Source organism: Salvelinus fontinalis, chromosome 6, assembly GCF_029448725.1.
Source record: "Salvelinus fontinalis isolate EN_2023a chromosome 6, ASM2944872v1, whole genome shotgun sequence".
In the NCBI taxonomy this organism is placed as follows: Eukaryota; Metazoa; Chordata; class Actinopteri; order Salmoniformes; family Salmonidae; genus Salvelinus; species Salvelinus fontinalis.
In genome coordinates this window covers 37171434-37181242 of record NC_074670.1, presented here as the reverse complement: position 1 = coordinate 37181242, position 9809 = coordinate 37171434, and positions in this window count along the sequence as shown.

Below are 9809 nucleotides of genomic sequence, written 5' to 3'. Positions count from 1 at the left end.
TCATTTTTGGACAGAAAGTGTCTGATTTTTGCAATGTTATGTAGATGGAAAAAAGCTGTCCTCGAAACAGTCTTGATATGTTCGTCAAAAGAGAGATCAGGGTCCAGAGTAACGCCGAGGTCCTTCACAGTTTTATTTGAGACGACTTTACAACCATCAAGATTAATTGTCAGATTCAACAGAAGATCTCTTTGTTTCTTGGGACCTAGAACAACCATCTCTGTTTTGTCCGAATTTAAAAGTAGAACGTTTTCAGCCATCCACTTCCTTATGTCTGAAACACAGGCTTCTAGCGAGGGCAATTTTGGGGCTTCACCATGTTTCATTGAAATGTACAGCTGTGTGTCATCCGCATAGCAGTGAAAGTTAACATTATGTTTTCGAATGACATCCCCAAGAGGTAAAATATATAGTGAAAACAATAGTGGTCCTAAAATGGAACCTTGAGGAACACCGAAATGTACAGTTGATTTGTCAGAGGACAAACCATTCACAGAGACAAAATGATATCTTTCCGACAGATAAGATCTAAACCAGGCCGGAACTTGTCCGTGTAGACCAATTTGGGTTTCCAATCTCTCCAAAAGAATGTGGTGATCGATGGTATCAAAAGCAGTACTAAGGTCTAGTAGCACGAGGACAGATGCAGAGCCTCGGTCTGACACCATTAAAAGGTCATTTACCACCTTCACTGCAGTCTCAGTGCTATGATGGGGTCTAAAACCAGACTGAAGCATTTCGTATACATTGTTTGTCCTCAGGAAGGCAGTGAGATGCAACAGCTTTTTCAATTTTTTTTGAGAGGAAGATTCGATATAGGCCGATAGTTTTTTATATTTTCCGGGTCAAGGTTTGGCTTTTTCAAGAGAGGCTTTATTACTGCCACTTTTAGTGAGTTTGGTACACATCCGGTGGATAGAGAGCCGTTTATTATGTTCAACATAGGAGGGCCAAGCACATGAAGCAGCTCTTTCAGTAGTTTAGTTGGAATAGGATCCAGTATGCAGCTTGAAGGTTTAGAGGCCATGATTATTTTCATCATTGTGTCAAGAGATATAGTACTAAAACACTTAAGTGTCTCTCTTGATCCTAGGTCTTGGCAGAGTTGTGCAGACTCAGGACTTCTGAGCTTTGGAGGAATACGCAGATTTAAAGAGGAGTCCCTAATTTGCTTTCTAATGATCATGATTTTTTCCTTAAAGAAGTTCATGAATTTATTACTGCTGAAGTGAAAGCCATCCTCACTTGGGGAATGCTGCTTTTTAGTTAGCTTTGCGACAGTATCAAAAATACATTTTGGATTGTTCTTATTTTCCTCAATTAAGTTGGAAAAATAGGATGATCGAGCAGCAGTGAGGGTTCTTCGATACTGCACGGTACTGTCTTTCCAAGCTAGTCGGAAGACTTCCAGTTTGGTGTGGTGCCATTTCCGTTCCAATTTTCTGGAAGCTTGCTTCAGAGCTCGGGTATTTTCTGTATACCAGGGAGCTAGTTTCTTATGACAAATGTTTTTAGTTTTTAGGGGTGCAACTGCATCTAGGGTATTGCGCAAGGTTAAATTGAGTTCCTCAGTTAGGTGGTTAACTGATTTTTGTCCTCTGACGTCCTTGGGTAGGCAGAAGGAGTCTGGAAGGGCATCAAGGAATCTTTATGTTGTCTGAGAATTTATAGCACAACTTTTGATGCTCCTTGGTTGGGGTCTGAGCAGAATATTTGTTGCGATTGCAAATGTAATAAAATGGTGGTCCGATAGTCCAGGATTATGAGGAAAAAGATTAACTTCTTATGCCTGCAGCCCGGCGTCGGTACACTTATGACAACAGCCACTTCAAGTGCAGGGCGCGAAATTCAAAAGATATTTTTTTTTTATATTTAACTTTCACACATTAACAAGTCCAATACAGCATATGAAAGGTAAACATCTTGTGAATCCAGCCAACATGTCTGATTTTTAAAATGTTTTACAGGGAAGACACAATATGTAAATCTATTAGCTAACCACGTTAGCAAAAGACACCACTTTTTTTACTCCACCAGTTTTTTACTCCATCAGTAGCTATCACAAATTCGACAAAATAAAGATATAAATAGCCACTAACCAAGAAACAACTTCATCAGATGACAGTCTGATAACATATTTATTATATAGCATATGTTTTGTTAGAAAAATGTTTATATTTCAGGTATAAATCATAGTTTACATTGCAGCTACATTCAGAAATTGCACTGAAAGCAGCCATAATAATTACAGGCACCAACGTCAAATACCTAATTACTCATCATAAAACATTTCTGAAAAATACATAGTGTACAGCAAATGAAAGACAGGCATCTTGTGATTCCAGTCAATATTTCCGATTTATTAAGTGTTTTACAGCGAAAAAAAATGTAGCGTTATATTAGCTTACCACAATAGCCAGAAACACTTGGGCGCCGACGACTACGACAGATATATGAAATAGCATCATAAAATGTTTCTTACTTTTGCTGATCTTCCATCAGAATGTTGGACAAGGTGTCCTTTGTCCAGAACAATCGTTGTTTGGATTTAGAACGGCAACTTTCCCTCTTCATTTAGCAAGCACACACAGGTGGCACGACGCTCTCCATGTCAACAAACGGAAGAGAACGGAACACGGCAAAACTCCCGAAAAATGTTCAATAATCTGATGAAACTTAATTGAAAAAACATACTTTACGATGATATGGTGACATGTATCAAATAAAATTAAAGCCGGAGATAGTAGTCGCCTATAACGGCAGCTAAACAAAAGGCAATCCCACTGTCCACCTCGCGCTCTTCAGAGTACCGAAAATGGGGAACACGTCATTCCAAGATGATGTGTTCCATCTCAGGCCAAGATAATCACCTCATTTCTTCTCTCACAGCCTCTTGACACCCAGGGGAAGGTGTATGACGTGCATGTATACTAATAGGTCTTGTGCCCATTTATAGGCAGGAAGAAGAACAGAGCCTCGATTTCAGACTTTCCACTTCCTGGTCAGGAAGTGTGCTGCAGAATGAGTTCGTTTCACTCAGAGAAATAATTCAAACGGTTTTAGAAACTAGAGAGTGTTTTCTATCCAATAGTAATAATAATTTGCATATTGTACGAGCAAGAATTGAGTACGAGGCCGTTTGAATTGGGCACCTTTTATCTGGCTACTCAATACTGCCCCTTGCAGCCCAAACAGGTTAAGATCTACAACATTTATTCCATGGGACAAAACTAGGTCGAGAGTATGACTTTGGCAGTGAGTAGGTCCAGAGACGTGTTGGACAATACCCACTGAGTCGATGATGGCTCCGAAAGTCTTTTGGATTGGGTCTGTGGACTTTTCCATGTGAATATTAAAATCACAAAAAATTGGAATATTATCTGCTATGACTACAATGTCCGATAGGAATTCAGGGAACTCAGTGAGGAATGCTGTATATGGCCCAGGAGGCCTGTAAACAGTAGCTATAAAAAGTGATTGAGTAGGCTGCATAGATTTCATGACTAGAAGCTCAAAAGACGAAAACGTCATTTTCTTTTTTTGTAAATTAAAATTTGCTATCGTAAATGTTAGCAACACCTCCGCCTTTGCGGGATGCACGGGGGATATGGTCACTAGTGTAACCAGGAGGTGAGGCCTCATTTAACACAGTAAATTCATCAGGCTTAAGCCATGTTTCAGTCAGGCCAATCACATCAAGATTATGATCAGTGATTAGTTCATTGACTATAACTGCCTTTGAAGTGAGGAATCTAACATTAAGTAGCCCTATTTTGAGATGTGAGGAATCACGATCTCTTTCAATAATGGCAGGAATGGAGGAGGTCTTTATCCTAGTGAGATTGCTAAGGCGAACACCGCCACGTTTAGTTTTGCCCAACCTAGGTCGAGGCACAGACACAGTCTCAATGGGGATAGCTGAGCTGACTACACTGACTATGCTAGTGGCAGACTCCACTAAGCTGGCAGGCTGGCTAACAGCCTGCTGCCTGGCCTGCACCCTATTTCATTGTGGAGCTAGAGGAGTTAGAGCCCTGTCTATGTTGGTAGATAAGATGAGAGCACCCCTCCAGCTAGGATGGAGTCCGGCACTCCTCAGCAGGCCAGGCTTGGTCCTGTTTGTGGGTGAGTCCCAGAAAGAGGGCCAATTATCTACAAATTCTAAAAATCGTTGGTGCTGACATGGATAACAATATCTCTATACTCTCTACACTCGCCAGTTGTAGCTTTAGCCAGCACCATCTTCAGATTAGCCTTAACGTCGGTAGCCCTGCCCCCTGGTAAACAGTGTATGATCGCTGGATGATTCGTTTCTAATGTTAGGTCGAACAACAACTAAAGCTCTCTACTCTATATACTCTATATATATAGAGTTGCAGGCAGCCACATGATTCTCTGTTTGAATGTAACCTTCCTTGATGAGCTAAATCAGGTCTGTAGAGCTGATGGCATGACCTATGTCATTGTGTGGGATAATGTCAGGTTCCACCATGCTCAAATGGTGCAAGCATGGTTTCAGGCCCATCCACAATTTACCACCCTGTACTTACCCCCATACTCTCCTTTCCTAAAACCCGATTGAGGAATTGTTCTCCACATGGAGGTGGAAGGTATATGATAGGCGCTCTCACGAACAAGCCACCCTTCTCCAGGCCATGGATGACGCATGCAAGGACATCACGGCAGACCAGTGTCAGGCCTGGATTCGCCATGCCCAAAGATTCTTCCCAAGATGTTTGGCTAATGAAAACATCCATTGTGATGTGGATGAGAACCTATGGCCAAATCCACAAGACAGGTTTGATGGAAATATAGAAGTACAGTAATCAATCCTTTGTTTTGCTTTTTACAGTAAGCCAGGTGAGGAACACTGCAGTTGATGTTTTACTGTAGTTTTTTCTTTTTTTGTAGCTAATTATTTTTGCTTTGTTTCAGAGAAACCTATGAGTGATTTTATTGTATTTCATCAATACATTTCAGATTTTGTTCAATGATTCCACTGTGTCTGTAGTATTCTCTTTACTAGTCCTCTTACAGTGATTTATTTACGTGTAGTACCATAATGAAACATGTATCACATATTTTGTACTACAATATTTAATGATTGAACGAACAACTACACAGTGAAACTATCGGTATCTTGTGTTTGGGTGATCTAAATGAATGTTCCTATGATATTTCATGATAAATTTGTTATTTGAACCAATGATTCTGCAAGTGCAAGGTTTCTTTAAAGCTACGAATGCACAATGCAATGTTTTGAACATTGGACAGCCTGATGACTGTTTTGAGTTGTGTGTCTAGAGTTTTGAAAAATGACCACATGGTTCTGAAATTAGTGCCAAAGGGATTGTAAAAAATTGTATTATCCAGAGACTAAACATTAGCGAGTAATATACTCCTAGTACCTCTTCTCCGCCGGCGCTGTTTTGGGTCAGCCTCTGTAATCAGTTCAATTGCCCTGGGGGATGCGAACAAAGACTCCGATTCGGGAAAGTCGTATTCCTGGTCGTAATGCTGGTAATGCTGGTGAGTTACCGCCGCTCTAATATCCAAAAGTTCTTCCTGGCTGTATGTAATAACACCCAAAATTCTGTCCTAATAATGTAAGAAATAATAAATTTTTAAAAATACTGTAAAGTTGCCTAGGGGCTAGAAGTTTGGTTGCCCTCTCTATCGGCGCCATTTCATCTAAGATACACTCAGAGACAGTGAGTTGGAGATCAGTCCATTGCGTTGCATCCAGTCAGAGTTTAAAGTGATCAGTAATAGCTTTTATATTGTATGCATCTTCTTTTCATTCCTTTCCTGGTGGTGGGGCCATGACCCCGTGTTCAGGAAAAGGGAAGGAGGCTTCTGTGTGTGTGTGTGTCTGTGTGTGTTTATGTGGTACTGTGTGTGTGTGTGTGTGTGTGTGTGTGTGTGTGTGTGTGTGTGTGTGTGTGTGTGTGTGTGTGTGTGTGTGTGTGTGTGTGTGTGTGTGTGTGTGTGTGTGTGTGTGTGTGTGTGCGTGCGTGCGTGCCTTCCTGTTTGTGGGTTCCTGTGTGTGAATGTGTGAATGGGGGAGAAACGGAAGAGTGGAAAGTTGACGATTAGTGCTTCTGACGTGATAACTGATTTGCCCCCGTGTTCACCTTTAATCTCTGATATAACTGACCACTGAAAGGGTCACAGAGTGGTACTGCAGGATATAACCCAAACTACTCAATGGTTTATTTAAATGTCATAGAAAATTGCGTCACTCAATCGCAAATGCATGTGAGGAGTTTCCTCCTGTTCCAAGTACCTTTAGGTTTTTGAAAGATTAAGAGAGGAAGAGAAAGAATCAACGTTGACATTTTTTACATCTGTAGTTCAAACGTGAAATTACAGCAAAATATCCCAATCGCAATGTAAACTTTCTTAAAAAAGAATATTTAAGAGTGAATAAACAATTAATGAATGGGTGGGTGTTCATGTTGTCATGATAGCTATTGTAGTTGTGGTGGTTATGATAAATAAGGCAGTTGTACTTAAATAAGGCAGTTGTAGTATTAAGGCAGTTGTAAACAAGGCAGTTGTACTTAAATAAGGCAGTTGTAGTATTAAGGCAGTTGTAAACAAGGCAGTTGTACTTAAATAAGGCAGTTGCAGTATTAAGGCAGTTGTAAATAAGGCAGTTGTAGTATTATTAGTGGTGGTAGTATGTCAAAGTGTTGGTGGCATTTGCCTTTAAGGTCAACGCTAAGGTGTGACCTGTGAACTAGATGGAGGGGGCGGGGGGTGTATACGGGGGCAACAGGGAAATTCTAAAGTGGCCTCACGGCTTCCCCCCACAACCCCCTGCTTTTGTTCCTGAGGACCACGATTCCTCTGATGTGGAAAATATTTTCTACTACAATAGAAAAAAGAGCCAATTAAAAAAGTAGCCAAAGGCCTCATTATCTCATGTTTCCTCCTGCAAGGTATGATCAACACTGGCCTGAGGGTTGCCGTGGCAACTCTGTGGTCACTCCTAATCTGTCTGACTCTACAGTTGGTCGGTCAAAACTGAGGCTGGTTGGTTGGTCACTGAAAGTGATGAAAAAGGATGGTGTATTGAAAAGCAGCCCATGCAGCAATACCAACTTGGACATTACACCACTAAACTGATCGAAACCATACACTACAAGGCAAGATTAGATTTCAACTGGCTGAAACCAATTCAAACCTAATTTATCCTTGCCTTCCCTGACTACTAAAACATTTTTCTTTGTTTTATGTCTCGATAAAGAAGGGCTGGTGTACTGGAAGCCAGAAACAGAAATGACTAATTCAACAATATCCCCTTGCCTTTCATGTTCTGCAGTTTCTTCCAATTGGATCGTCCTCAAAGATTAAACGGGCATTTTTGTTCTGCCTCGGATTACAGTGAGACGCCGTTGGGATGGCAATGTTAGACTCCTGTTGACAGTGGTCAGAGCTGGCCGTGTTGGCCTCACAAGACGTTCGAGTGGAGCAACAGCTTCTTCTAGTTAGATCATGTGGTGGGCCAGAATTTCTCCAGGATTAATAATTTTGTCAGAGACAGAGTGAACGCCAGCGTTATTCTCCAGGCGGTTGTAAATTACATGCTCAAATATGAATTGGAGAAAAAAAAGGCATAATTCATTATTTCACAATGGAACTGAGAATATATTTTAACAGCTGCTTTAGAGGGTTCTGGGCTGGAATATTGATTGTTATGTCAGGATAATGGGGAAGTTGATGTAATGTAAGTTTAATGTAAGTTTGAATGGACGGTTAGATACAGTCTCCATATATGGCTCCGGATATACTCACCATTGAATTAACAGTTCCAAAGGTTTCCGTGTAGATTGTTATGATCTGTTGATGGATTTTCAAGATTGTGGAATGTCCATGTACAACCAAAAGCCGATCAAAAGTTGAACAGTAGACGCTTATGTTCAGCCAAACATCTTAAGGTACAGATGTAGATCTGTCGGGATAAGATAACGTTTAACAGAAATATTCCTGTTTAAACAACAAGTGCCATTAGGGAGCTGCTTCAGAAGTGCCACCTCTCCAAGAGCTGCTAATGGTCCACGCTGAACTTTCATGTTGAGTAATGCTGCTTATATTAGGCCTCAGCCTCCTACATTAGTGTCCTTCAAATGTCTACACCCTGAAGTTCAAGTTTGGCATTTCTAAATAGTTCACAGCCCTCCTAGGTAGTATCTATTATCAGGAACCATGGACCAATGGAAGGGGGGCGATGTTAAGTAGTGTAGGACTCAGTGAAGTGCCACATTAAAGAATGGAAAGTATGTGGCCATCGCTGCAGGCAGGCACGGACAGATTGCTTCTTCCTTTCGACCACACCATTCTCTCTCTCTCTCCTCTCTCTCTCCTCTCTCTCTCTCTCTCTCTCACTCTCTCTCTCTCTCTCTCTCTCTCTCTCCTCTCTCTCTCTCTCTCTCTCTCTCTCTCCTCTCTCTCTCTCTCTCTCTCTCTCTCTCTCCTCTCTCTCTCTCTCTCTCTCTCTCTCTCTCTCTCTCTCTCCTCTCTCTCTCTCTCTCTCCTCTCTCTCTCTCTCTCTCTCTCTCTCTCTCTCTCTCTCTCTCTCTCCTCTCTCTCCTCTCTCTCTCTCTCTCTCTCTCTCTCTCTCTCTCTCTCTCTCTCTCTCTCTCTCTCTCTCTCTCTCTCACTCTCTCTCTCTCTCTCCTCTCTCTCTCTCCTCTCTCTCTCTCTCTCTCTCTCCTCTCTCTCTCTCTCACCTGTAGAATACCATATATGCCCATTGCAGGGTTGGATTCTGAGTCTCTCTATTGGAAAGAACAAACACTTCCCCCAACAGGTTTGACGTTGCCACCGCAGGCTTCACCGAGGTGAATAAGCCTGTTTGAGGGGATCCGTTTGAGCACGGCAAGGTGCAGAATCTCCAACATTGATCACATAATAGAGTAGTTATTTGGGATGTAAAGTTATTAGTAGAGTTATTAGTAGAGTTATTAGTAGAGTTATTACTAGATCAATGGTTGTGCAGTCCGACTGCAATGAACAGTTTCAAAACCGGCACTTTCTTTACAGTGCTTTGGTTGTCTCATGCACACTCATGCAGACTTCCCGCCATTCCCATCCTGTCCGATAGTCTGAAGAATCCCTGTCCACGCCTCTCCCTACATGCTTATCTCACATGCCAGCTAACTGGGGTTAATCCACGTTAAGAATGACCACAGGCCCTTCTGTTTCTCTAGTAAGCCCCCCAGGCAGGTCCCGACTCATCTCTCTCTCTCTCTCTCTCTCTCTCTCTCTCTCTCTCTCTCTCTACTGTCAATACTTCCCATCATCTTGTAATTCACTGCCAATGCACAACGTTTTGTCATAATATTAAGTTAGCCTACATGAAAATAAGCGATCATTATCTGTCCTCTTTCAATTTCTGGCAGTTCAGCTGTCCTCGTGTTTTGCAGACAAAGCAATCTGCTTTCCCAGCGTCCCTCTAGGATTGCGGCTCTAACACAGGAGTCAGTCCGTCTTAAATGGCCACCTTCCCAGAGTTTCTGATCACCAGATACGAGCGTGCATGTCATCGGCTCTAGCTTTCTAAATGGTTTACATGCAATTCAGGAACTGAGTCAAGCTGACAAATCTGCATATTCAAATGCATTTGTCCACATGTTCATTCACAAGCATGCCTCTAATATCTTCTCCTTATGTGTTCTGCTCCCACCCAAGTCCCTAATCTGTCAATGAAGCATGAGAGAAAGAAGGCTTTGTGGGAAGAAAGTTGTTTAGCAGCACAAAGTACACAAATAAAAAGAGGCCAAACAATCAATCAATCAAATGTA